Source organism: Mus musculus, chromosome 6, assembly GCF_000001635.26.
Source record: "Mus musculus strain C57BL/6J chromosome 6, GRCm38.p6 C57BL/6J".
Taxonomy (NCBI): Eukaryota; Metazoa; Chordata; class Mammalia; order Rodentia; family Muridae; genus Mus; species Mus musculus.
Window position 1 is genome coordinate 95,603,524 of NC_000072.6, and position 26,079 is coordinate 95,629,602.

The following is a 26,079-nucleotide window of genomic DNA, read 5'->3' on the forward strand; positions in this document are numbered from 1 at the left end:
TTTACTATTCCTGAAAACGCACCACAAAAGGACTCTCAGGATAGAATATTTGAAAGGGGGCATGAGGACTTGAATTTGATCCCCAGTATCCATTCAAAGGAAGGAAAGGGACAACAACGCTGTCCTCTCATGTTCTGCACGTGCTCCCAAATACTACAGCAGCTCATGTAATCTAAACACTGAGGCAGCAGAGGCGGCAAGAACAGGAGTTCAAAGTCATCCTTGACTATAAATTCTAGACCAGTGTGGACTACATGAAATATTGACTTGGATGAGAGAAGAAAAGAGGGATGAACACAGGCAGGGAGAAGGGGGAGGAGGAGAGATGGGGGAGTAAAGGGAGGGAGAGAGAGAGGAAGGGAGGGAGGGTGGGATTAACAGTAGCACTGACAGTCACAAAGATCTTAACCCTCTTCTTGAGTCTGTGCTGTCACAAAAATATCAAACCCTTCACCTTAGTACAAAACTAATGGCTGACCTATTTATCTGTGGGTACCTAATAAAAAGGCACGAATTCAGGGGTGCCTCCATGCCAAGACTGTTAAACAGAATCCTGCTTGAAACTTAAGTCAGTCACAGTCAATGACAAGCAAGTATCACTTTAAGAAGTATTAAAAAACAAACTACGAACATGTACAACTTTTAGACTATAGAGGAATCAATGCCTTTAGAGATGACTTTTTCAGGCAGTGATGTTTTGCAATCTTAATGGGATCTATCATCAATAGATGGCCTTCCATGTTTCCTCAAGTCTTGCCTATCCAGGTATCATATGCTCTTCCACTTTGAATGAGGAATGAATTCTCCTGAGCACACTCACAATGTTCAGAAAAGCTGGGGCAATGCCTGCAGCGGTGGCCTGATGCATATGTGATAGAGTGATGTAAATGACTGTACAAATGTTTTCCTGTGCCATTGAAGTCACTGTCACCTGCCTGAAGCCTATTTAGAACTACAGACCTTTTCTAACCCTACAGGGTTTATGAAAGAAAATCACCAGACAGTATTTACAAGATAAAAGCCAAAGAAATATTTGCATCACAAACTAGACTGCATTACTGTCCCAAAAACTTTAGAAAACACTGCTGTAGATACTCTAAAAAGCTCAAAGACAGGAAGCATAGAGCTGCAGTATTTACCAGGGCTCAAGTCATTTTTACTTCTTCTTTAGAGTTTTGATATGACCTACATACTAATGACTATTTAAAACCAGGGGGAAAAAAACTTTTCAGATTTAAATGAAAGATGGAAAGAAAAAAAGAGAAGGCTTGTTATGGTCTCAGACACAGACCATTAAGCACCAGTACCTATGTGTATACATGTATACTGAAGATGAGTGCTAGCTCAACCTAGTGGCAGAAGGTCGCTGTTAAACACAGCCCCACACGCCATAATACCACCACAGGCAGTGAAAATTTGCCACAAATCACTCAAATAAGGAAGAAATACCATTTTAAAAACTGTCTGCCAGATCAACTCAGATTCCTGAGCTGCAGAGACTCCGTGCAACCATCCCTGGCTTAGCACCACCTCTTCCTATCTCAGACGGGTGTAGAGGAAAAGACAAAGACAGGAATAAAACGCTGTTGCTTTAAACTTGTGGTGGTTTGAATAGGTATGGACCCCATAGACTCATGTGGGGCATGGCAATATTAGGAGGCATGCCCCTGTTGGAGTAGATGTGGATTTGTTGGAGGAAGTGCTTCACTGTGGGGGTGGGCTAGGAGGTCTAGTACTGCTCAAGCTCCCCCAGTGTGGAATAGTCTCCTGCTGCCTGGGAATAAATATTTAGAGCCCTCAGCTCCTCAGCACCAAGTTTGCCTGCCTGTTGCCATGCTCCCCACCAGAAAGATAATGGACTGAACCTCTGAAACTGTAAGCCAGCTCCAATTAGATGTTTTCCTTTATTAGAGTTGCTATGGTCATGTTGTCCCTTCACAGCCATAAAACCCTAAGACACAATGCAACAGCTGTACTGCTGTTTTAAGGCCAACAGGATATCCTTGGTCCAGGGAGCATGTATCTACAATGGCAAAAATCAGGGGGGGGGGGGGGCTTTCCATGCAGGTACTTTGTGGGTACCTTGCCTGAAGCCACCAGATCCCTTATGAGCGACAAAAAGGAGTAGCAAGCCCTCATGAGATGGTGCCTAGCATCAATAGTCTCAGCACCAAGCAGAATTGTTCAACTTCTGTGACCACATAGTTCCATCCCTCTTATGGCCCTTCTAGGTAGAAAGTGGATTATCTACTTTATAATCCATAAGGATTAGAGTGGAGTGCAAATGTTCTTGCCTATGGGGCCTATAGCTTTGGATCAGAGCTCCCTTGCATATCTTAGTAAGCAGCTGAATCACTGACTTTGGTCAGGAATAAGAGCCTGGACTTTAGATGCTACAAAATGAAGTTGACCAATACAGTACTTGCACACCAGAGATGCATGAGCAGTTCTTCTGATGATGCTTATCCTGACTCTGGTTTATCTCCTGTATCATGTAAATGGCAGATGATGGTAATGGTGATGAACATACTGACCACTGGATAATTTTTGTAATAAATAAATCTACAAATTAGATTATATAATAATATGCTGATTTTGCAAGTGTCAAGAATATGCAAGACACCTATGTGTTATACTTCCTTCGATCCTTCAGAAATGGTAAATTTTGATACCCATGGCAATCACCTAGCACAAGTGGCCTTGGTCCACGTGCTCTGGCCAAGAATGCATCCCTTCACTCCATCTGGAGCAGCTCCACTATGGGTCTCATGGGCAGGCTGAAGAGTGTGTTCCTTGCAACTTTGGTTCTGGGAGGTCTGAAGCCCTGTAGTTGCCTGCAGGAAATGGAACATGGTGGGACAGCAAACAAGAGGTTGACACTTGCTGGCATGTAGTGAAGCCAAGTTAGCACATCACACCACAGTCAACACTGACCACATATTCCAAGTATACCACAACTCAGTTAGTTTCCCATCCATCCTCTGCAGTACATACTGTTTTTGTAAGATCAGAACTCAATTCTTTAACATCAAACCCCAAAGAAATACTGTAACGTGTTAAAGATCTCGGAACAGAGGATATTTCTTCAAAACTGGCAGCCAGGAACAAATGCAGAAAAGATACAACATTGTAAACCCCACAGCAGTAAGTGTGGATGCACAAGCATCTTTATGGTGTGCTGTGGAGTTCTTCAAAGGTACAGCGGGGTCATGTGGCAGTCCGTTTGAGAATCTGAAGATTTCCATACTGACCTCTGAGGGTCATACCAGGTTACATTTCCATCCTGTCTTCTCGTATTCTCACCTGCGTCTGTTCCTTTCCTTGACAACAGCCATGCTGACCGCAGAGATAGAACCTCATGGTAGTTCAATGTACACCTCCTCAATGGCTAAGGGTGTTAACAGTCTTTCAAATCCTTACTGGCCATGTATATTTCTTCCTTGAGAACACACTATTTGGTTCTATTGCCCATTTATTGATCGATTTGCTTTCTCAGTGAATGGATAAGGAGAATGTGGTAAGTAGACCAAATAGAATTTTACTCAGCAAAATGGAAAGTAAAAGTAAATGGAACTTGAGGTCACTATAAGTAAAATAGGTCAGATTCAGAAAGATGGGTATATTTTATTTTACAAGTACAATGCAGGTTTACATAGATGAATAGATGTATTAGTGTAGGATGGGTGGATGGAAAATAGATGAGACAGGCAGACAGATAAAGATACAGGACATCAAAGTAGAAAAGAGATGAACAACAAGAGGGAAGGAGGAACCTTAAAGGTATTCAAGCATATGTGCTAGGAGGGACTGCTTGAGGGTGAGGGAGACAGTTAAAAAGTATAATGCCATACAGGTATGAGGGTACAAAAATGAAAACTATTATTTTGTAGGAAAACAAACGAAAAAAATAGATACCACAAGGAGCAATAACATAAACCACAAAATCGCTCATTTTAAGCTACACAATAGGCTGTGCTCATCCCTCCATCATGGAATCCCCAAATAGTAAAGGTTCAAGGGCAGACTACGCCCTTTACTACATGCATGGCTGGTCTGGTTAGTTTTAACTGTTACCTTGAACCATCTAGAATGACCCGAGAGAGAATTGCAGTGAGGTTTGTTAGGCTGGTCTGTGGGCATGTCTGTGGCTGATTATCTTCATTACAGTGGGGTGAGAAAGCCTGCCCATGGGCACAATTCCCAAGGAAGGAGTTTCTGAGCTATGTAAGAGCAGAGCCAATGCGATGCTTCCTGCTCTTGACTGTCACACTCTGGCTGCCTTAGCTTCCCTGGTATGAATGACTGTAACAAGGAACTGTGAGCACAAATAAACCCTTTATCTCCTAAGTACTCATTTCAGGGTATCTTATCTAAGCAATCGGTAAAGGCACTAAGACAATGGCAAATATTCTGTGAATTAAGATTCCCACCCACATTACAGCAAAAGCAAGCCCTGGAACATTCTTCAAGTTTGGAGATAGGACTCAGCAGGTAAAAACTCTTCTTGCTCTTCTTGAAAAGGGCCCAGGTTTGGTTCGCAACATTCAGATTGGGTGGCTTACAACTGCCTGTAACTTTAGTTCCAGAGGATCCAACACTGTCTTCTGACCTCCTTAGAGGCCTAAATGCATGCAGTATACATATATACCCTCAGGTACACACAGAAAGAAACATTCTGTAAGAAGATGAAAGCCCACTCCTTTACCATGTTTACCTGCTGCATGTACTGTGTGTTCAATGTGCAAAAGGCAGTAGCCAGCCAGGGTACTGGAGCCAAACAGCAACTCTACAGGGCAAAGGCGGCTTTTCTACAGCAGAGAGTGGTCAGCATGGGTGTGTGAGAGACAGCCTTGTGTCCAACAGTCTTGCATCACATTCTGTAAATACATATTCTAGTTTAACTCTGAGAGCTGGAAATGCCACCAAAGCTCCCTAAACCTCAGTTTCTTTCTCTGTAAGGGGTCGGTGGGTGGTGGGGAGTAGCAGGAAGTGTCTCTCGGGCTCTGTGACTGCACAGTGCCAAGCAGTGAAGCAAGCAAATAATGAAGACCAACTACTCTAGGTTTTAGGCCTCCCTCAATCCCTTGATCGGGCCCAGACATTTCCTAGGCTTAACCCCTCAGCCTTTTTCTCAGCAACAAACTGCCCCTCTTGTGACTCGAGCTTGCACAGGGTGACAATCAATACAGGGTGTACCTAATGTCACTTCTAATCCTCCCAGGAACCACATAACTCAGAAACCTCCGTCCCCAGGTCACCGCTGACACTGAAATGGCAAAGACACTGAGGATCCTGCTGATGGGTGCCCCTCAATCTTTCCTACACACTTGCCACCCAATGGAGGTCTCAAGTGAATCTGCCTGGCTTCCCGCAACAGCAGGTCATGAATGACGACTGACAGACCCCATACTTTGCCCACGTGCTGTTACTAGACATCTACTTATATATGCAGGCTGCCAGGAGTGCAAGCTTACCTACCATGGGTCCATCTTTGCTGCCACTACAGCCAGGACCAGGTCCTATGTATGCCCTGTGTTTGGTGATCTTGGGGTAGCTTTGCTCCAAAGCAGAACTTACAGATGGCTTTCAATGAACTTGCTTTTAACAAAATAACAAATACATGAAAATCCATTTCCCCTCATAACCTCTGAGTTCACATTCCAATGCTTGGTGTCCTACTTCTAAATTTAAACCTTTAATTCACTTTCAAGGGAGCCTTTGATTAAGGTTCAATCAACCTAAGTTGGACACTAAACTCCCTTCAGTAATCAGTACCACTTATGGATTTAATTTCCCTTAAACATCTGGAACAGCATTTATAAATCTAGTATATCCATTTTCTTTTAAGTGCTTCAAATGTCTGATACCACAAGTAAAACCTTTGTGAGTACTAAGTTGCATGGGCAATTACCTAATAAACTGAAAAGATTCTGTGAACTTTAAAGCACTATAATAGTATTTATAATCAATGTCAAAAACTTTATCCTTCAACATAAAAGTCACAAAGTAATGTCAATTACTCAACAAGGTACAGAGAGCAGAACTGCTATCTACCCAGTCACTGGAGGAAGGACCAAATCCTCTCAGTGCAAACCCACAAGAAAACCAATGTAGCAGGTCACTAACCACTAACAAGTATTGACCCTCTGTTTACCAAATTTTAGATTCTCCTGGGGCTAAAAGCTGTAAGGGCACACTTCACATTTCATGTTATAGCCAAGGTCATGAACCACAAACATCTTCATCTCAGCCAGGTGAGCAATTTTTGTTTCTTGCAGAATCTCTCTCTCTCTGTGTGTGTGTGTGTGTGTGTGTGTGTGTGTGTGTCTTCTGGGACGAGGTCTTTCTCTGTTCTTGAATTAGCAGCAGATAGCACTGGGATACAAGTGCATGGCTGCCACTGCTAGCTTCTTCCGGGTCCTAAGAACTGAGCTCAAGTCCCTACACTTGTGTGGCAAGCACTTTACCAACTAATTAAGCCATTGCTCTGGCCCCCAAAATTATTTTTAACAGTTGACAAGATAAATGGAGACCCCCTTCGGAGAAGATTTGAAATACCCTGGGCTCATTCAGGTTATACAGCTCTGCCTATGTCTGCTGAATTCTACCTGGTTTTAGCAGACAGAAGTCAGAACTGTCTATCACATTGTACGTAAGTTGTCTGGTTTACTTTGGAGGCATTTAGAACTTACTTTTTTCTTCCCTAAGGATCTTAACACCATTCCATAGAATCCTTTATATGTAATAACAATATTTCATACTTCTATGGTTTTGCCATGTGATTTAGAGAGATGAAATTCAACACCCTTAGGGTACTTTAACAAATTTGGTGCTAGCCTATTTTAAAATTTTATTTCCTTAGTAAACTCGGAATTATTTTCATTTTATATTGTCCCAAAAGTATAGTATTAAATTAAATTCAGCAGGTAAAGGATCAACATTTTTAAATGATAACTTGAAAATTTTTAATAAAAGCTTATTTGTTACACAGAGTCCCAGGGTTGGTGTCATAATCCCACAACCATCAGAACCCTCCACATGTGTCTCCTGAGTCACAATGACACCAAATCACACTGGCTATAAGTTAGTCACAAGTCCACAATTAGGTCCACGGTAGTGAAGGTCCAAAGACTATCATTAAAGAATGGAGAGGCATTTGAGGACTCGGGTGCTGAGGAAGCCAGGAGTGTCTCTGAGATGATGAAACAGACCTGCTGGGGTACCAACGCATGCACCCTTAGGGGAAGGGAACCTATTGAGTGATTTACATGACAGCATCCAAGAATGTAATATAATCAAGAATGTGGAGGCTGGAGTCAGAAGAGATAGGTGAGCAAATGATCACACTACATGGTTGCAACGTGTTAAAGAAAACTGGCATAGGACAAGAGACAGGCTTCTTGCTACTGAAGAAATGTTTTCAGGTAACTAGACTGCTATTTGCTCCAAACCACTCCCAACTATGATTTTAGATCTATCTGGAGGCACAGCTTCTACTATGGCCACATTTTCACTGGACAAATAAAACTGAGAAAGAGTTTCCTTCCTTGGGTCAAATCTACACAATTTAATCCCATACAGTCTAATAGGTTGGTGATGTTGCTGTGACTCCAAAGCACAATGTTCCCCACTGGAGCATGTGTTTGAACATGTAATCCCCAGGGGCCGTGCAATTGTGGAAGGTTGTGAAACCCTAAGAGTGAGAACCTCAACCAGAGGAAGCTGTTCACTAGGGATGGATGGGGGTCGAAGACTTACAGCTTACAGCACTTCCTGCTTCATCGTGCCACCACCATGCTTTCCCCACCATACAAACTGTAGCCTTCCTTTAACTGCAATCCAAAATAAACCCTTCCTCCATTTTGTCAGGTACTTAGTCAAAGCAAGTCAGTTAACTAATATTGACACTTTAAGAATTGGTAATATGATTAATGCCAGAGAAATGGCCCAATGCATTTAGTGTTTGCTGCCAAGACCCATACAGTGAAAGAAGAGGACAAACTCCCAAAAGCTGCCCTTTGACTTGCAATAGGCACTTAGTGGAATGTGTGTGCATGAACACACACACACACACACACACACATACATGCACACACATACACACACTTATGAACTTACCAGAAATTAAAGTTTCGAAAATAACTACTAATATGATAAAGTGGACAGCCATTTATAATCAATTTATAATGGATAGAGATTATACCTCATTTCTAATGAAGACTGTATTTATGAATTAATACCTTTTGCCTCCTTTCACATTCAAATTTATATTACACGAAGGTTTTATTTCCCGCCACATCCTGGTCACTATGATAAACAAATTCAAAGAGGCAGAACTAAAAATTGACACACTTCTTAAAATAAATACAAGATATAAATTGCTTATCATTTCACCAAACAATCCTCTAGACTTATATCTGTAACTTATCTTATTCTAATGTAAAGCTGAAAACAAACTCAGAAAATCCAATGTTCACCAGCTGTAGGTTCATGTGCTACAGAGCTAACAGAATTTAAGCCAGTGGTTTCCAGGCTTCGTGCTTGAACAATACAATAATACCAATGTCTTTGCAATTGTAATTGTTGAGAAATGCCAAAGTAATAAATCAAAATTTCAAAAATTACAAATGGGCTCATTAGGCCTTTAAGAGTCATACAGAGGATTTCGATGCCCATCTAATCTGGATGCCTCTGACTTTAATAACTGTTGCTAATTCCAGCGAGCGTGCCCTTAGCTCACCACACTACTTTGAACAACAAAATTAGTCCCTTTGCTGTGCAAGTCTAAAGAATGCTGATCAATCCACTTGTGCATGAACAAACTGCGCCATGTTTCCTGGGTCTGTGGACAGTGAGGAATTTCAATGTTTGCTGTGGCATCCATTATTGATGTTTTTCCTTTCTAAGCCTGTCCCTTTGACCTCTGTGTATCCAGGCCTGTTTCCTATGTGAGCTTATAACTACTTGTTATTATGTGCAATTACATCATGCTGAGTGAGAGGACACCCCACAAGCTGTTAGCTATATTAACTTAATAATAGATTTCAGGGTGTGATTTCCAATTAATTTCATTTTCCATATGCACATGCAGCTCCATGGGATGCCAAAATTATAGTGTAGCCATATGGTGCCTCATAAGTAACAATTAAAACTAATTTTCTATTCTTTGACACACACATACACAAATTCATATGGTTTAAATGCCAGAGAGAAAATTGAAACTTCAACAGCACCTGCAGCTCTCTAGAAAGAGGATGTCCCAATTTGTACGTCTGAGGCATGGGTAATGGGACTCCTGGCCTGTCTGGGTAATGTCTGCTACCCCAGCAAGCTTTTAGCACACTGGATCTCAACTACTCTCACCCCGGAGAGTGTCTGAAGAGCAGTTTTTTCGAAAGTATTGGGCCTTGGGCCTTGTATGGGTGATGTGAGATGAAAAGCAGAGTTTTGTTTCCTTGAGAACCAGTTGATTTCCTGTGGCCTACTAGTGACTTTGTTCCTGCCACAGCTGCCATTGCTCTGGGATGAGGAAACACTGCTCCCTCTGGAAACAGCCTGGAGTGGAACTGAGTGCAGAACACAGGGTATAATTCTGTCAGTCCTCAAGGGTCCAATTTTGGCAAATCTATCAAGGGGATTGCAAACAAAACAATATAAGACCCTATTCATGAGGAGCTCTGTGACGGCAAACAAAGAGCTTTGGTTGTATTAGTGTTTCACAATTATTAGCTCTAAATTTGACTTTATGAGCAAGCACACAACATCAATGTGGATCTCTTCTGAGGAGCCGCCTAACTGCTTTTCTGAGACATGATTAATCAGTTTACTTCATTTCTTGAGGAGTCTCCTCCCCAGGGACCCCCAGGACTGGAGTGGCAGAAGAACCTGAAGAGTCAGAACAAGAGGGCAGAGGTCCCTTCAGAGTCTGGTGTGAATGAAAGTGAAACCATCTTGACGTCTTCATAGGGAGTGTAATAGGTAAAAGCCTGAGAAACTATATGAAACTACTCCCACACTCAGTGGGAGCTGGGCGTGGAGGCTGGAACCCCAATGACTGACCCTGAGCTCAAGCCAGATCCTTGGCTACATAGCAAGACCAAATCTCAGAAGGAAAAACAAACACCTTTTCCTTGGTGGGCAGGTGGGTGATACCATGGCCTTTGTGTTGAAGTCAGAGGTCAGCGTCTCAGAAATGGTTCTTTCCTTTTACCATGTCACTCTCTGACATCAAAGTTGTTGACTTTAAGACAATATTTACCCACTGAGGCATATATATATATATATATATATATATATATATAGGCCTATCCTGTAGGTCTATAAAGAATTTTTTAAATCATAGTAAAAGTAATACAAATATTACTATTTGGTATAAATAATGTTTACCTTTGCCCAAACCACTAGAACATCAAGATTAACCTCAATGCAAACTGTAGACGTGGGTGATACTGCTGTGTCGGTGTAGGTACATCAGCTATGACAAATGTCGCATTCTTGTGGGGACACTGGCAAGCAGGAAAATTAACACGCCAAGGCAAAACTCTTTAGCTTTTTTGTGAACTTAAAGTTGTAGTTCAAATTTTAAGTTACAGACATATATGCTGACTGACAGACACAGACATGGACACAGACATATACAGCTTCAAAAAAGCAAGAATATTAGCCAAAAATGGTGGTTTATACCTCTTATCTCGGTATTCAAATGGTGAAAATTAAGATTATATGTTCAAGGCCAGCCTGGGTGACACAGTGTGTGAGACAAGCCAGAGCTAAAACACAGGATGCCATCTTTAAGAATGGAAAACAAAAACAAATTCTCTTTAATATATTAAATTGTACCCCACCCCCAAATTTTTAAGTTAAAATCCTAAATCTCTATAACTCAGAATGTGACATTACTTTTAGACTGAGTCACTGAAGGACAATTAGCTAAAATGAGATCATTCATGTAGACTTTTAAGAGGGGAACCTGGGACAGAGATGCACACTCAGGGAGAAAAGCGGTGGTGCAAAGGCGGGGACCGAGGTGAGCTCTCTACAAGAAGGTAAAGACCAGCAGATCTGCATACCACAGACCACATAAGGACCAGCCCTCTTCACACCTGGACCACCAGAACCACAATCAACATCTACACTGTAGAAGCACCTCAGGTGAGGTCTGAGGGAAGAGATCCTCAGAGAGTGCTCTGTGCACCCCGAGTCCTTCCCAAGCAAGCACTTCAGTGATCGTTCCATCCTCAGCGTGAGGAGAGTGTTAAGGTAGACCAAGGTCATCCAGAAGCAGCTCATGGCGGGCGCAGCCCTCTCGGGGGGCAGCACGCTTAGGGCACAGCTTGCTCAGGAAGCTGCTCACTGAGAAGCAGTGATGCCTGCAGCAGAACTCACAGCAACCACACTCTTCCTGCCACCTCACCAGACAAAAGCCCAGAAACAATGTAGCCAAGTGATCAGTGACAAAAAACTGGAAGACAGGAGCCTAGATAAGCCCTTCCTCGAGGAAATAAACCAACCCTTCCTCCCTTGAGTTCTCAAGCATGGAATTTTGTAACAACAAAGAAGAGTCAATAAGTGCTAAGGGCTATACAGTTTAAATGTAGTGTTCTCGTGTGTGTATGTGTATGATGTACTTGGTGGTGGGGGAGCCACGCCACTGTGTGCCTGTGAGGTCACGTAACAACTGTGTCAGGGTGACTCTTTGCCTCCACTGTGACGTCTGGGGTGCAAGGGAGGTTACCAGCTTCCACGATGAGCTGAGTCCCGCACTCTGCACTTTTCTTCCCTGCATATGCACGTGTGTGTGCATGTTCATATATGTGTAGTGCCACATGAAGGCCAGAGGACAACCTTGGGTCGGGCTGTCCTCTCAGACACCATCGACCAGGACTCTTACTAGCCTGGAACTCATCAAAGAGTCCCATGGCCCTGCTTGGTCCTGCCTCCCCACCCACCGCAAAAACTAGCATTCCAATTTTATGGGCACCACAAGAGCTTTTTGTTACAGGGTACTAGAGATCAAATCCAGTTCCTCTCTCTTACAACACAGGCACGTTACCAACTGAGCCTGTAAATACCACTATTACTGACTCCCATGCAACAAACAAAAAGAGCAAAAAAGTGGAATATTTTTGTTGTTGTTGTTTTGCTTTGTTTCAATTAAATGTTGCCAACATTCAGAAAACCTGCCATTCTACAAGAAGTAAATGTTCAAGTTCCCAACAAATATAAAAGAAAACATACTTCTTCTATCTGGTGAAAAATGCAAAACTTAGCAGCTGCAGCACCTCACCTGGTTGTTTCCGTGTAAACAACAATAGGCTGGGAGACTCTGTGTATCTTCATCCTCCAGCAGAAGGAAACAGCTGTTCCTACATCGCCCCTCACCACCAGCCATTTTCAATTACCATGCACACGCCAGCCTCCTCTGTCTACTTTCCTCCTCCTAGAAAACCAACGGGAAGGTTTGGAAGGTTTCACTTTTCAGTGGGTCATACTAAGAACATGGAGAACATTAAAGAGATCTAATCACCATGGTTACCCTAGGGCCCTGCATTCCTGGTTTCCAAGAGTTTAAAATGGGGGCTAGAGAGATGGGTCCAGGGTTAAGGGAGGGAGTGGCTTTTCCAGAGGACCTGATTTCACTTCTCAGGACCTATGTTGGGCAGTTCACAACTGCCCTCTTTTGGCCTCCATGGGTGTCTACACACACACACACACACACACACACACACATACATATCAATAAAAACAACAAACTTTTTGTTTAATATAGACAGATTCCTTATACACATTCACAGGAAGGAGTCCTACATGTACACTGTACTAGTCCTTCATGCTCGGTCTGTAAGTCCACCTTAAGAGTCCAGGTTCTTACATTTAGATACTAACATACCAAGCACTTGCCTAGTTTCCTGTAATAAAGGAGTTGCTCTGCCATCCAACAAGCTGCTCCTACTTAAGGCTTGGTTTCTATTAAGGACACACTCCTTTTACATTTTTTACCTCCATTCATCACCATTAAAATAATAATAATTACATTTACTTATTCATGCATTATGTGTATACATATTCATGTAGTAAGTAGTGAGATGGTGAGAAAACAATTTGTAGCCATCAGAACTCCCCTTCCACTGTGTTGGACAGCAAGCTCCTTTACCCATTGAGCCATCCAACAGGCTGTCCCTCAGCATGTGTACTGGGGAAATGGGTAAAGGCCAGTGGGAGGCAGAGGCACCATACAATACTTTACAGAACCCACTGACACCTCGGCTCCAGTAAAATCCCTGTAAAGCCTCTCCATGAGCTGAGGCTTCAGGCACTGTACGAGTGCTCCAATCTTGTTGTGTTAATGCACCCAGCTTCCTTGATTTAGAAACTAATTGGCAAGACATTGCTCCAACTTTCTGTAATAAAGAAGCCAGTATCACAGTTAGTGGTCAAGAGCATGTCAGGCTTCATCCATTTCTCAATATCGGTTGTCCTGTCTGTAAGAAGGGGGCAACAACATCTGTCACCTCATGTGGCTGCAGAAGATTTATAATGACTTGATTTTAAATGTCTGGCTCTGAGTTGAGGTGGTACCTTCTACTTCTGAAAGATTATGAGTCACAAAAAGGTGGGTGGGCTTGTTAGAGGTAGACAGGCACTTAATGGAAATGTTATTTTAATACCGCAATTCCTCAAAATTATATAACATACTTTAATTATCAAATTACTAAAATGGCTGCCTGCTTACTATTACTTAAGTGATAATGCATATAACTTATACTGCCTTCAAATGGATTTATTATACTCTATTACTTATAGTTATGGTTTATATCATGAATTGCATTAAATTTGTTTTCAAAACCTTTCACAATGTTATGAGAAATTACTAGAAACACCTGTTCTTTCTACCCATCTAGAGTGAGCAGGCACTGTCTCTGAGAAGTGTTTGGAACTGCACCTGTAAAGGGGACAATAGTGGGGTGTGCTCAGAACCAGGCTACCTGCTCTGAGTGAACAAGGCCTCAGACCTGTGAAGAGCTCTACTGTTCCTCTTTGCTGAGTTTCCAGTCTTCAGCCACCAGAGGATGAGTCTTGAATGTGATCCGTCAAGATGTTTACATTAAAAGATACTTGAAGAACTACAATAGAATGAACTATGAAAAGCAGGAACATGTCCCCCGTGTCCTGATCTCCAGCACATGTCCATGAGAAGGGCACAGTACAGGGGAAACACTGAGGCTGAGCAGGCCTCCCTGAAGCTCTAGCTTTCCCTGAAGCATGTGAACTCTCAGTAGAAGGCAACCAAGAAGAAACGGCCTGACCATCCTGTCACCAACTTAATATCTGTAAAAGTGTAGAGAAGGTAAATAAAAGAATAACCTCCTGAGAATCATACTCCTTCATTCAAGGAACATCAAATGTATCTCATTAGAAATTACACTCTGACCAATCTAATACATGCTTACTTTTATAAACAAAGCAGGCTGCTCTCCATATTTGTACAGTGTGCCCCGTGTAGCATTACCCTCAGTGTGTTAGAAACACAGTGTTGAGATGAATTGTTTTTTTCCCCCTTTCTGGAGCTGGTTTATATTTGATCTTAATTTCTATTTTTGGCAACCTACATAGATCGCTACCCAAGCAAGGCACAACTGCATCACCATGTCACTACAGGAGTGAACAAATGGCCTGAGGAGGAACTCTCAGCCACCATACGAGACAAGCATGCTGAATGAAATCCTTGCCTGAGGGAATATGGCATTGGTCACAATCATCTCTCTCTTCCAAGCCATACAAAGCAGCTGGAACTTGGAATCCTAGTATTTCAGTAGAAAGCTACAGATGATATGGTAAGACAGACAGATACAGATATTAGTAATTGATATAAAGCACGCCCTGTGATCTGCAGCCTTAGAACATTTTTCCATTTCATAAACAAAATCTAACTGGTAGTCAGTCTATCTAATGCTGCTTCTGTTCTTCTTCTCCATGTTTTGTTGTTGTTAACAATAAGTATCAGGCTGTCAAACTGTGGCATTTGAAAAAAGAAGTAATGAGTAAGTCCTTGGGCCTAAAGAAATCAGTCAAAGCTTGAACAGAATGCTGTGTGGTTGCACTTATCAAGCACCATATGCCAGTCACAGGTCAGGCGCTGCAGACACAGAGGCAAATAAAATAAGGCAATCCATGCCGCCCGCCACTCCATTCCAAACCTGCTAGTTGCAACCTCCTATGCTATATACATCCTGACTTGCAGAGGTAGCTGTAGTAAGAACTCTATGAAGCAGACAAAAAAAACACTCGGCAAGTTGCATTTATATATTTGGGTTTATGCGTGAGTCATGTGTGTGTGGTGTGTAACAATAATAAAAAAAAGGTGATCAGTGTGAAAGCTGGGGAATTTGGGCAGGGCAAGAGGGAAGGCAATGGGAGAACTAGAGGAAGGAAAGAGAAAGGAGTAAATATTATATTTTCATTCATCAAAATAAGTGCAGAATGAATAAGGAATAACAATTTCAGAAGTTTAAGGACAAAAAAGAAAAAAAGAAAAAAAAAGGAAACCCTCCAACAACCTGCATAGGAACCAGACTTTGTTTCTACTTTCACAGAAGTAAACATCCGCTGTGTCCTTTTAATCCACACGATTTGAAGAGAGACTACTTAAAACCCACAGGAAAACTGGAGCCCCAGGAAAAGGACACACCTTGCCCTGTTAACACATCAGCTTTTCCCTTTCATCTTTTTTGCATTTGAAGAACCTAATATTGATTTTTCCCAGTTGAGTCCAAGGAGAAGAGAGACAATGTTTTATTTAAGGAGACTTCCATCCTCAGCATAAACTGTGTTCTTTATTTATATACAAAGAAAATCTGTCTTTTTGTTCCTGTGAAAATAGTTTTTAAAACTGTCATTCTGGAAAATTAATTCAATGATACTTAACTTGAAACTACAAAGCTAAAACTAACTAACTAAATGTCTATGCTGATGACAACCCTTTTAGGGTCCTGGGCAAATGACAAAAGGCTTGTGTTAATCAGCTCTGATCAACTCTCTCAGGAATCATTACACAGATGAAATTTCACCAAAATGTTAAATGAAGACACACTGGACACCCATCTTTTCTGACTTTTGTCTTTTGCTGCATGCCAAGAAGGGACTACAATAATGAAAGGTCTGACCATTAAGATCCTGTTAAAATTTACAAAAACAAATCAAACAAACTCACCACTGGTCTTGAATGAACTAAAGACAAGGATGTTCACATGCCAGAAAAAGCCATGGGGCCAGGAGATACAAAAGGAGTCCTAAAGGAAGCATTGAGGAGACAGGTTTTCTCAGAGACTTCAAAGTGGCAAGTAGGGAAAGGATGAAACAGAAGACTCCCTGATTGTCCACAAATCCCTGATACCTCAAGACAAAGACCAATGATGTCATCTCTGTCTTAAAACTTCAACTTAGTTTTTAAAGAAAAGCTACAACTGTTTTTTTTTTTTTTTTGAACATAAGTGCTGACTCATTAAATTTACTTTTACTCATTCTTCCCAGAATGTCAAGCTTTGAAACAGTGAATACTGAAAGCATTAGGAACAAATTTAGCACTATCTAGAAAATAATTCCAAAATGAGACCTAAGAGTGTCACAATTAAACTATATTAGGAATCTATTTAAGAAAGACATCAGACTGGTGAGCTGTGCAATTCTGTCCCCTGCCAACACCTTCTCTCTGGATTCCTGAAATCCCAAGCAAGTGCATTACCACTCTCATTTATTGATTCATTAATCTAATCATTTCTCAGACAATATGAAACCAACAAAAATCACAAAATATCCCTGAGGATATTCCGTATCAAGGCTGCTAAACTCTCTGCACATAATCCTTCTAATAGTCACAAAAAAAAAAGACTATTAGATTGTGACAATAATTTCTGTAGATGACTCTCCATCTGTAGACTCCAAAGTCTAAGCATGAGAATCCATCAAACAGGACTCCCGTTTCTTGTTCTCCTGAACAGACACGATCACATTTTTCCACTAAGCGTTCCTGGGGCAGGCTGCCACTCAGGTCCTCAAGAGTCCATCTGCTTCCCAGCAGACTGAGGACACGGGACCTCAGTTTCCACAGGGCTAGAGAAGAGAGCATCAGGGAAACACAGAGGACTGTTCCTAAACTGAAAAATCTTGAAATGGGCACTCTGCTAGGTTTACAACTCCCTCATATCCACACTGCCTTTCTTCCTCTTGGCTTCTCCCTTTGGGAATGAAGGCTGCTCTGTGCCTTCCCCATCTGCTTAGGAAGTCGATTTCTTCTCTAGCTTCATCAGTTAGAGCTGAAGAGCACACACACAGTCACATAATTTCATTGATGCTTACAGTAGAAATCTGGCGGTGGAAACGCTGTATTAGACCCTCTGTCTGATATCTTTCCCTGATCAGAACAGAAGGGGAAGTCACGTAACAGCCAAGCTAGTGCTACTGGTACATCACACTTTGTCAACTACTTCTAGTTTTAACAGTAAAATCTCTTCTCTGTTCACCCAAGGAACTGAGGGCCAGGGCAGGGAAAGATGGCCTCCTTTTATCTTTTTCTTAAGAGCAACAGAATAAGGAAAACTGCCAAATTTGCAATGTAAAAAGTGCCTTGCAGCAGCTGATAGAAACTGGTAAAAGCAGTTGGGGGGTTGTGGGGGGGGGGGGGGGGGGAGGAGAAGCAAAAAGGTACTAACTTTTATCATTGTTGTTTTGGGTTTTGTTTGGTTTTTGTAGGGAGTTTCTGTGTAGCCCTGGCCATCCTGGGACTCACTCTGTAGACCAGGCTGGCCTCAAATTCAGAGATTTCCCTGCTTGTGCCTCCAGAGTACTAAGATTAATGGCCTGCACCACCACCAGCTGCCTGGCTGGTACTAACTTTTTACTCTTCCTTTGTCTCTTAGCTTTTAGCTCTGATTTGGTCAACTAACATTTTAAATTTCTGCCATTTCAAATTCCCACTTCTATTTTTTTTTGTGGGGGGGGGGGTTAAGATGATTGATTATAATCTGTGTAATAATAGAGAACATAAATGTATTACATACTAAATATATAGTAATCTATGTATCAAATATAACATAAAGGGATTTTTGTGTGCATTGGGAGGTAAAGAAAGAGTGGCATCTAATCAAGAATAAGCTGATGCATAAAAAAATCTAATTACCCAAAATAAGAATTTAAACAAAGTAATGGAATTTTAATGTCGCACAATATCTTGTATTAAAACTAAAAGCATATACTGAATGTGCACGGTAGTTCTTTATTTGAAGGGAAATTCTAAGAAAGCCCAGTGAACAGTCAGGGCATGCGGCCTCAGAGGAAGGAATGAGGTGAACCTGTTAAGTTGCCATGGTGACCAGGAAGCACCAGCCAGCAGAACTGGTTGCTTGGTTATGAAAGATGAAACTTTCCAGTTATAACTCTGACTGTGTTTAGTGCAACCCATACCAGGGAAGTTCAGAGAGAAAAGAGTGGCCAGGCAGCACAGGATCATAGCTTTAGCCTTTTCCTGCTTGCTGTCACTGGTCTGTCTGCCAAAAATTAGTGGGAGTGGCCTGAAATGTAGACTGCGCAGCTTGGCTTGGCCCTCAGCAGAGACAAGGAAGCCCATCCAAGACACCAGAGTGGAAGATGTCCAAGAAGGCTTCAGCAGACTTGGCAACTACATGCTAGAACTCTGTGACAGCATCCAGGAGTAGCTGGCATGACCTCCACTGAGCTTCGCATGAGTTTCTAATACATCACATTTCCAAAGAATAAAGTTTATATCAGTACATTCTAAAATTTGCTCAAAAATGAAGAACTAAAAGTTCTATTATGTTATAGGGAAGGCAAGGAATAGTGGAATTCATTATTAAAATACAGCTGGGAATAAAGCTGTTTCATCCTTAAACTAAATGTTTTTCTTCCTCATTAAGAAACCCATTTACAACTGTGTTCTCAGTAAGTTACAGGGCCTAAGTTCACAATGGATAAATCATGGCAAAATGAGGCAATTATGAATTTAAGGGCAGAAGAATTTAGAATGTCAAGTGGCATTAATTTACGTGAGAAATAACTTTTTTATACCTAATTTAATTAATGCCAAGAGCAGGTAGAACTTTGTTTTTCAGGGACAAACCCTGAAAATGGACGTGACTTACACAATAATCCTAGTCTGCCTGCTGCACTCCACAACAACAAGTAATATCGCTTATCATTCTTAAGGTGTTATCACTTACACATTACACATAAAACTGGGAGGAGAAATGGGAACATATTTTACTGAGCTTACTATCATTAAATCACAAACCAAGGGATTCTCAAAGGCGGCTCTCTAACCTGGCTTTGCTTCAACAGGTAGGAAAGGTTCTAGTTGCCTGGCAATAATCCTAGCTGAACTCTAACTACTTTCAGTGTGACACCTCAAAGATATCCAATAGGTCAAGGTGACGTTATCGCGCGCGCGCACACACACACACACATGTATATATGCTCACATACACAAACATATACACACAGACTGACAAACAGACAGACAATGATTGAGGTTTGGTCTCTTGCTTTGAATTGTAATGCTAAATAAATACTGGTCCCCAAGGCCTGACTCTTATTCACAATCTGTCTCCCCATTAGAGAATCAGATGCTGAGGAATATCTGTAAGCTGGGCTGCTAACCAGGCATGGGGGTGCCCACATGTAATCCCAGCACGTGAGAACCTAGTGAGCAGGATGAAAGTGGCAGGCCTGAACAACAAGGTAAGTTCCAGGCCAGCCCGGGCTGCGCTTGCAAAACTATCTCAAAACAAAAAACAAGAAATAGCACTATACCTGCAAATGACAAGTATGGGCTCCTTTCAGGAATGTTCCAGTTTCCGCTTTCTTGCTATAACAAATGACATGAGCAGAAGCACCTCAGGGCAGCAAAGATTTATTGGCTTACACTTCCAAATAAAAATCCATCACTGAGAGAAGTCAGGGCCGGAACTCAAGGCAAGAAACTGAAGCATAAACTATGGAGGACTGCTGCTCACTGGCTCGCTGGCTCCAGCTCAGCTTTCTTATATGCCCCAGGATCACCTGCCCAGGAACTAGGTCAAGGGACATTGAACGGGGCCTCCTACATCAACGAAGACAGTCAAGGTAATTCTCCACAGGCCAACTTCTCAATCAAGCGTTCCTCTCAGATGATGAGGCTCTATCAAGTTAACAATAAAAGCTAAGTCAAGGACTACCTAGCCGTAGTCTATAATCTCCAAGGCTTACCTACCAAGTCTGTACATTACCAGGCTATTTACTTACATCACTACCTTCACTGGGTTGAAGGGCCGCTCTCCAAAACATGTCTACCTATAGCTTGTGCACCTGACTGTACTTGGAGGATGGTCTTTGCACTAAGCTAAAGACCTCCGGGTGTGATCACACTAGACTACTAAAACTCTAATGATGTGTGTCCTCATAGGAACAAGATGGGGGTGACCTGAGACTCAGAAACAGGGATGACAAGGGCATTGAAGTAGAATAAGGTAGAAAAGACCAATTACTAAATACTGATTTGTTGATTTCTTTAGTGATTTAACTGAAGTACTGCCTACACTGTCTATTTGCCAAGCATGACTTAACTTGCTAGCTGAGACAGAAAGACCTAGAGAAACAGCAGAAACAATGGGCTTCTGCCCTTACCAACCTTCTGACTGCTATATACAGTTCTGTACATGCTTGCTTGCTTGCTTGCTTGCTTGTCCACACCCACCACCTTGTGGTTTTAGAATATAAAATGAGAATGCATACTGGACCCAGGAATGAGACCTTTCAGGAACTGTCCTGACTTGAGTCCACCAGTGGCATGTCCTCTCTTCCGATCTCATTGGAGTCAGAGTGATCTTCAGAAAGATTCCCACAATGTAACAATAGAAGCAGAGATAGGAGTTACACACCCACATAGCAAGGAACACTTTGACTGGCTGGCATCCCACAGGGGACAGAGCTCATTTTCCCCTTAAGGTTTCCAATAAAGGCCACAGCTACCAGGCATCAGTGTCAGACTTCTGGTTGCTAGAACCAACGGTGAAGGAGTTGCTACTCCACCACTGCTATGTGCAGCTCAGATTAAAGCTAATGAGTGCTATGACCAATCTGGAAACTATCGCAGAATGCCTATCTCCATTCCATAAACGTTCGCATGCCATAAATGTAAAGTTCCATTCATGAAGATATTCACACACCCCAGCTCTCCCTCCACTGCCACTTGCCCGTGGTCCAGCCCTGTATGTAATAAAGATCCCAAACCACCTATGGAACAAAGATCAACCACTCACCAACATTTCCCTGGCCCTGATACACCCTGAGACTGTCCCCTCGCCAGCAGCTCACTCCACCATCTTTCCCCACTCACTCCGAGCCTGTTATTTCTACAAACTTTCCCACTACTCGCTGACTAAAACTTATTGACCCACCCTGTACCTTCCACTTCCTGGACCTCTGCCTCCTAAAGGCTCACTGATTCTTGGTTTCCTTGTTGGAGTTTCTTGGGAGACAATGAAACTTTATCTCTCCACTACTTTGTAAAATCTGAAAAGGTTTTGTAATGATGAAATTTCACTCCTTATCATAGACTATGAACCTTTTGTTAGTGTTACCTGTAATAAAGAGCTTTAGGAGGTAACAGGTCTGGCCCAGTCACAAACATAGAAGAGACAGAGAGAGGGCAAAAACCATGACCACCAGTCCTGCACCCATGTTTTATTTCATTTTCTTTTGTTTTCAGTGACATTATACAAACTATAGCCACCAACTTCTCAAATAAAACAAAAATTGGTAGCTAGTATTAAATAAATACCTACAGATTCTCAAAGGTTACAAGTCTTAGGAAGAATGCATTCTCCAGAACAGCATAGAAATCTGCTAAAAGAAGATGAAGAACACATAAAGACATCTAGCTAAAGATGCAAGTATAAGACAGAGGCGGGAGAAAGCAAGCAGAATCACATACAAGAATGATAACACTTATTTTTTGTTTGTTTATTTATAAAAAGATGGGCAAAGAGGGAAAACAGCCAGTTAACTAAATATATACACACACACATATATACATATATATATATTCATAAATATGCATATATATACACACACACAATTATAGAAACCCACTACTTTATAAGCTTTTATAGTGCCAGAAGGTACTGTGTATGCTGATGGAGGAGAAAAATCACCAAAGATATTACACACTGGTGTACCCTGAGTACCAACCTGACAGACAAGTTGTGCCCACTGGTACAATAGTGGCACGAAGTTTATAGAGGCAAACAATCACCTTCTGATGAGATCTGAAGGTTGCTCCATAGGACAGAACTGTGGACCTGGTAAGAAGCCATGATCTAGGATCTTGGGCCCTAGAGGGAGTCTAGGTTTTGTTGTTGTTTTTTGAACTGGGCATATTGGCAAACTGCCTTCTACATAGCCCTATAGATTAGTGCTGCTCTCAACCTTGGTCAGAGAAGCTTCTTTCTGCAATGGGTAAGAGACAGCATGATGACTCCTAAGTAGTCAAACTGCTGAGAGTAAGTTACTGCTATATGCTGCTATATGCTCACCCACAAAAGGTACATCTATGTCAAATCACTCCCCAGGGCTCAGGGACCATCTCAAATGAGGGAGAGGAAAGAATAGAAAAGCTACAGATAGGGAAGAATATAAAATGTTGTTTTCTAAATACGACATGACCATTGCTCTCATGAACTCACTGCAGCTATGGTTACTCACACAAGATCAACATATCACAATCAGGCAGCACTAACTGACTTCAGGAGGTTGAAAAAGAGGAGGAGGAGGTGAAGGGAAGAAGGAAGGAGGAAAGGAAAGGAAAGGAAAGGAAAGGAAAGGAAAGGGTAATACATGAAGAAGAAAATATGACAGGGGTCTTGCTTAGAGGTGTCGTGGGGAACTGAGAAGGGGCAATGAGAGGTAGTAAGGAAAGAAAGGACACACTATGTACGTTTATGAAATTACCAAACAATCTACAAAACATAGTAAATAATAGCAAAAAAGCCACTGGGAAATGCCCATACAAAGGAATTGGGGATATTAATAAGCAAAAGAAATTGAAACTTCTTCCACTAAAAGTGTTATTGGGCTTTTAATTGTTTATAGCAGCACACGGATTGCTTTGGGTAATAGGTACAATCCAAAGGAAGCTGCCCAAGTCCTTAGGCTGGTTACAGAGTGGACTTAGAGGTAAAAGAAGAGTTCAAATAAAGCAATAAGCTGGCTCTTAAAGAATGCAAACTCAATAATGGGGCTGGAGCGCAGCTCAGTAATCAAGTGTATGCTGAGCGCGTGTATGGCTTCGTCCTCAGCTCCAAATAAACAGTAGCTTAAAAAATTCTCTAAAACTGTAAGCAGTGGCTCTCAACCTTTCTAATGCTGCAACCCTTTAATACAGCTCCTGAGGCTGTGGTGAGCCAACCATAGGATTATTTTTGTTACTACCTTATAACTGTAATTTTGCTACTGTTATGGATCATAATGTAAACTATCTGATATCCTATAAAAGGGTCATTCAACCCCCAAAGGAGTCGCAGTCACTAAGTTGAAGATCACTGCTATAGAAAAACCCCACATGGATTATTAGTGCTCTAGACAATGGCATGGCTATTTGGATTAAAAACTCCAGATCAATAATATACAACCTCGTATAGAAGCCACTAATGTTAGGAGCCACTGAGTCACTGGCTATGCTTATAAATGCACACTGGTACAATCTGAAGATATAAGAATCAGAAGACTTTCCATTCAAACACTTGGCAACCAGCATGTTCATTCCTGTACTGGCTGGTTTTATGTGTCAACTTGACACAGGCTGGGGATATCACAGAGAAAGGCGCTTCAGCTGGGGAAGTGCCTCCATGAGATCCAGCTGTGGGGTATTTTCTCAATTAGTGATCAAGGGGGAAAGGCCCCTTGTGGGTGGGACCATCTCTGGGCTGGCAGTCTCCGGTTCTATAAAAGAGCAGGCTGAGCAAGCCAGGGGAAGCAAGCCAGTAAAGAACATCCCTCCATGGCCTCTGCATCAGCTCCTGCTTTCTGACCCGCTTGAGTTCCAGTTCTGATGTCTTTCAGTGATGAACAGCAATGTGGAATTGTAAGCTGAATAAACCCTTTCCTCCCCAAGTGCTTCTTGGTCATGATGTCTGTGCAGGAATAGAAACCCTAAGACAACTCCTGTAGCACTACTGTGTAAGTTAGGGTTACTATTGCTGTGATGAAACACTATGACCAAAAGCACCTTGGGGAGAAAAGGGTTTATTTTGTTCACAGTTTCTTACAACAGTTCATCATCCAAAGCAGTGAGGGCAGGCATCCATGTCCCACCAGAACCTGGGGCCAGGAGCTGATACAGAGGCCATGGATGGGTGCTGCTTAATGGCTTGCTTATTCTGCATTTTTATAGAATCCAAGACCACCAGCCCACAGATGGCACCACCCATGATGGTTTGGGCCCTCCCACAACAATCACTAATTAAGAAAATGCCCCAAAGCCTTACCTCCAACTCAATCTTAAGGATACATTTTCTCAACAGAGGTTACTTCCTCTGATGACTCTAGCCATGTCAAAGTGACATAAAACTAGCCAGTACAACTTATACAGGTAGAACAAGAGCCTGTGGACTAAGATGGCTTGTGAGGCACGGTTATAATAGAGGCGAAGTACAGGCATCCTACACCACTAGATAAATAAATATCTGGTACCAACTTTGTATATGTTCATATGTGCATGCATGCACACATACACGCAATGAATACTATGGAGATCCACAGCAGGTATGATACAAGGACATTCTATGGCTATCTATGAGTACTTTTCCATTCAAAGGCATATCTGAAGGCTACAAAGGAAACTGAGAAGGAAGACTGTGTTTTCAGTGGACTCTAACTGATCTTTTCTATACTTATTTTTGAGAAAAGTCTCCAACAAACTTGATAGTTTGGAAGCAGGAGTGTATGTGTGCATACGTGCGTTTTAAATGAGAAAAGGTGCTAAGAAGTCAAAGCAAGCACAATTTAAAAGTGGATGCATTTGCTTTCCTTGCTGGGGATCTCCTCAGGCGTACAGGCAGGCCAAAGGCGTACTCAGCACAGAGAGCCTGAGACCCCAGGTAACCAGCAGAAGCCATCTTTGTTTAACCATTTTCTCTACTCCTTCAGTAAGAATATTACCTATGGATCACAGGTAACATTGGGAGCAGACTCTCCCTTCAACATCGCGCCTGATTCTGAAGCAAGTTGAATTTAACATTATAGTGTCAATCACAGCTTCACAACTAAGTTGTCAGGAAGAGAAAATGCCTACTCTACTCAGAAATGTCAAGTATGACCCAATAAATGTCAAATACAATTGAACTGTTTGCAAGAACTTATGGGAAGCCTGAGCAAGACCTGCTGTAACTATGACCTGTCTGTTTGGTTGAGTTTGAGGAGCTGAAACCAAGGCTGGTCTCACCTTCATGGTTCCTTGCTCAGTGAAGCCTGGCAACTTCTCAAGAAAATTTCATCCTCTAAATGTGTGCCTATCCAGTCCCTTTCCCAGGGAACACGGTTCTCAGGCATACATCTCTGTGTATAAATGCAGCTGGGTGTGCTAGTAGGTAAGAGGTGGGAGTGGTGTTGTGTTACTAAGGCATAAAGATGCTAGATAACACTTTCCTCAGACATTCCCATGGTAGTCATTTCAAGAGCAAACTTCAGAAATGTAGTCAAATTAAGACGGCACAAGACTAAATCTGCTTTACACATAGCTATGTGCTTTACCCCCCAACAGTGGCGACCAGGTGTAACCACACAACTTCATGCAGCACGAGGAGTTCCCTTTCCAGCTTTTGTAAAAAGCATGAGAAGGCTTTCTCTAGACACCGTACTCTTCTTCTTCGAGAGAAGAGACTCTGCTGTTTCGAAGAGAAAGGTGTACACTCAAGTGGCAACTGTGCCTCCTTGATTTGACCCAATCAGTACTACTAAGAACTTCCTCATGACAAGTTCTTTATGCCAGAGAAGCAATTGTAAGCCTTGAACTTATGAAGTTCAAACTGCATG

At 42.0% G+C, this 26,079-nt stretch overlaps 1 protein-coding gene across 4 annotated transcripts in view; it reads right to left on the reverse strand.

The window, feature by feature from the left end:
* Suclg2 (succinate-Coenzyme A ligase, GDP-forming, beta subunit) overlaps positions 1-26,079 on the reverse strand; it is a 245,850-nt gene that overhangs the window by 130,515 nt on the left and 89,256 nt on the right. The window contains exon 3 of one of the 4 annotated variants that reach the window (XM_030255295.1): positions 12,287-12,439. The exons of the other annotated variants lie outside the window; for them this stretch is intronic. The gene's annotated coding sequence lies outside the window, so the exon portion shown is untranslated. The remainder of the gene's footprint in view (positions 1-12,286; positions 12,440-26,079) is intronic. 4 annotated transcript variants of the gene reach the window in all.